We start from the raw sequence: 4,265 nt of genomic DNA, 5'->3' as shown, positions 1-4,265 counted from the left end.
TACAGAATAACTTCAGAACCATTAGCACTGTTTTGACAGTTTTATCTCTATTAAAAGTACAAAGGGCTTTTAGATTTTACCCAGCATTCAGTCTATAATCAAATGATTGTTTTGTAATTAGTTGTTTCATGGGGGGTCTTTATTTCTGTTTTTTCTGTGTAAATTTAGGGAATAGATAAGCTTAGCAAAGAAGAATCAATGCAAACGAAAATTATTTGTACAATTTGAGTCTATGCTAAGTTTTGTCCCTCACATTAAAGAACTATTAGTCGTGACAATTAAGAAGCCTGCATGTCTTTAAATCATGATTAATAACTGACTAGTGGTGTTTTTCAGTCCCAATATTAGACTTCGAAGCGTCCTTCAATCACTCTGAATGAACAAAAGAACGAATACAGACAACAATGGTCGAAGGAAAATGTCAAAGATGAAACAACACAAAGATTTTTGTGGACTTTCTTTGATCTCTCTGCTGATAACAAGAATAACAAACTGCTGGAGGAAAAAGACAAATTAACTGCTCAGTAGAAACCCCACTGGTGTAGAGTCTCTCTCTCTCTCTCTCTCTCTCTCTCTCTCTCTCTCTCTCTCTCACACTGATTGGATAGCGTCCAAATGAGGCAGTGGTCTCTGATCAGTACTAATAGGCCTTCTAAAGCCTGATTAATGTATCGACAGGCTTGGCGAGTAATTGATTGCGATCAATGGGACTGTAGTCATCAGCAATCTACAAAAACATTGACAACTGTGATTCATTAACATTTGATGGTAGAAAGCACAGTCATCAGAATACAGATTATATGAAGAAAGAAAAGGTGATTACCACAGTTTAATGGAAATTATAGACACCCATCTTGAGATAGGTGTTAATTATGAACCCTGTCACTACAGTATATGAAATAATAGGCTGGCTGAGGTTATCTGTGATGGATTCGGGCAGGTTAATATCCACTTGATCTTGTACCTCTGCCTTTTTTTTTTTTGGCCTAATTAACAAAGTGAAGGTATTGATGAAAGGGAAACAGAAGACGGTGAATTTTTTACGATTGGGTGCTTTTACATGATAATTCATAATAATATTAAACACTGCTTTGCAATTCTGCATTTTTTTCAGAAGGATCTGTCAGGGTATTTACATTCTGGATTTACCTCTCCATAATGACATTTTTATTGTTTGTAGCAGAGTTTGCTATTCCTCTACTGGATTCAAATTGCCTTCACACACGAGAGATTTACAGGAAAAAAATAATCTTGGGGGAATTTTACATTGATATCGGCTTCACTATTTACTGTTGAATTTCTTTACACCCTATCAGAGTTGCTGCTGATGCCAAATGTAAACAAAGTCTTTAGCTGTTGAAACACATGTTAACTTATATTCTGAAGCATTAGTAACGCAGCACATCTGTCCCTGAGGTTAATGCTGATCACAATAGTAATAGAAGCTGCTCGGAGAGCTCAGCGAGTGTTATCAGATCAACCAGGACTGAAATCTCCAAGGTTACCTTACAGAGAAATCAATCTTTTCACCCAGCTTTTGTCAAAATTTCACACAGTCCAAAAAAATAGCATACAAATAGCAGACTGAGTTTACTTTCCAAGACAAAGCTGTGAGTTACATCTTGATATTTTCACCACCATGCCACTATTATTCAGGAAGAAAACAGCGATGACACGGTTTGACACTGCTTGAAGATCTTGGCTCGCTTTGGCGTGCCATATGTCACTGGATCAGGAGAACACTGGACAGGGACAGAAATAACCCTTGGAAACCATTAAACCACTTGGCCTGCTTACTGAGGCCAAGATTAGCAGCATAATCACAGGCTAATAAAGCCACAATCTGCAAGATTAGCATTAAATCATGCTAATCTGCGCACCTGCAATGCTCCTTCGGTTGTTCTGGCTGCAAACGATTAAGTTTCATTTGTGTGCGGAAGTTGGTTTTAAGTGTCATAATTACACCCACTTGAGAACTTAGATGACTTGGACTTTGAGTACCTGCCAAGAAGAAGCTGTATTGTTGCTTTAATCTAATATGTGAAATACATTTGGCAGAGTGACAGACGGCTGTGATAAGAACCATGATAAACATCAGGAGTAGTGCAAATTATCAAATCATATTAAAGACTGACATTCCATTAACTCAGGCAAGTTAGAAAACATTTTCTGCTCAGAAGATTGTTTTTAAAGTAGCGGCTTCGCTCAGCTATACATTTTTTTTTTTTATAAGAAAACTTCTTTACCGATAAAATATCAGAACCATGTTTCTCTAGTTTTAAAAGTAAATATTCAAGGATATTCTATTAATATTCCCTTGAATATACAGCATGTTGCAACATACATTTCATTACCAGTGATAATTTGTTTTAGACTAGACTATATATATATTTAATTTACATTGAGATTGAGACTAATCTGTTGTTCCAAGTCTATTTAAGGCAGCAGCTGCTTTGCAAGTGTAAATGAATGTTCTTTTTCTTGTGAAACTTGTTCCGTGCTGAAAAGTGTTTGACAGAGAAGTTGTTCGCCTTAAAGTGCTGATAAAGTTCTGGGTGAGTTTTCAAAACTATCTGAAAGTGTTAAACTCCGTTGGTGCGGATAAATTTAAACACTGCCACAGTGTTAAATTAGCACGGATGATTTCCAGCGCTCAGTGCAGTTTCCCTAACAGCTTATTCAATCAATGCAGTTCCCTCTAAACCGGAATCATTAAAGTGCCAGTATTTTCATTCCCCTGTCCTCATGACCCCAGCTTCTGCCAATAAGGAGAATCAAAGCAGTTCCAAACTAGATACAAAATGACAACAAATCTGCAGCAATCTACATTGAACACAAAGTTCCACGATTTTGCTCGTCAAATCTGTTTCTTCTTCTTTTATTTTTTACTTGGGGTCAGGCCACTGATCAGAAGTATTGAGGCTAATGTGTATTTTAGAGAAATGCCTTAATGGTATGAACACAGAGGTGACAGACTGTGTGAAGCCGGAGGATTATTGTGTGAGAGTGAAAGGAGGTGAGAGAGAAAGGTGATGCTTGGCTCCCTCTGGCAAGAGTGTGGTTTTATCATCAAATATGTCATCTTAATGTAAAGTCATTGGCTCAAAAAGAGATGCGCACACACACAGTGGGCTGAACGACACAGACGCAAACTACAAGGAGATAAAAATGTATGAGATGCATATAGGCAACAATAACTGAAATTAGTGGTTACCTTCTTACAGTACCTTCCAGTTCTTATGACACATACATGCAACATAAACGTAATCTCCAACAAGGTTTCAACTGCCAACAGACCTTTCCAGCATTTTGATTGTCCTAACAAGAAAAGCAGAGGTTGATGTAATAAAATTGAGTCACGGCTGTGTTCCATTCAGATGCGCCAGTGAGATGAATGAACAGTGCCAGAGATGTGGCACTAGCACAGCGAAATGAAATGCAGCCATTATCGATGTAATATGAGACACCTGTGATTGACAAGTTCAAGTGTCTACTGCAAAGTCTATAGCACGGGGCTTCGCCATGTAGCTTGCAAACTATCAGTAGTTTTGAGTAGATCGCGAAAGGTTCAAACAATATGCAGTATGCTTGGCCATCAATATTAAGCATTTTCTATTAATCATTTTTCAACCTGTTCAAGAGAATGATGCTTTCAACGTTATGTGGAACAAACTTTTCTATTTGAAAGCCCCACAGAGTCCAGCCATATACTAGGTTTGGCAGGGGGTCCTAATCGAAGGTGAAACACTGGATTTTCCTATTTAATTCTTATACACTTTATTTGACATTTTTCAGACCAGTTTTGCCACACATGAGTTGCGTACACTGCAGTAGGCATTTGTGGAACATCTGTGTAATTGTAGACACAGACAAAAGCAAAAGCGTGCAAACGCCGGCGGAGATGCGTACTGATGAGAAGAAAGAGAGCGACCAGGGGAAGGCTGGGGACCTATGTGCTCTCCAGGTGCTCCAAATCTGGCCAACCTGCGCAGCTGCGCCCTTTGGCCACCTTCAATGACAATGGAAATGGTTAACACCATTGCGCACACACACACACACACCAGCAGGGTAGCCAGAGGCCGTCACCCTGACAGTCGGTGTCCCAAGGGGATCAGCGACAAACTAAATAACCACCCGCATCGACACAAAAACTATTAATTTGCCTCCATTTTTTCCTACCTCTCCCCAGCAACCCCAGTAACTGAGAAGCCATTTAAGAAGAAAGGCATGGAAAGAACGGGTGAACAAGACAGTTCCGTATGCCA

Source organism: Embiotoca jacksoni, unplaced genomic scaffold (genome assembly GCF_022577435.1).
Source record: "Embiotoca jacksoni isolate LCO1_2020_lvr unplaced genomic scaffold, fEmbJac1.0.p SCAF_4, whole genome shotgun sequence".
Taxonomy (NCBI): Eukaryota; Metazoa; Chordata; class Actinopteri; family Embiotocidae; genus Embiotoca; species Embiotoca jacksoni.
This window is presented reverse-complemented; position numbering follows the sequence as displayed.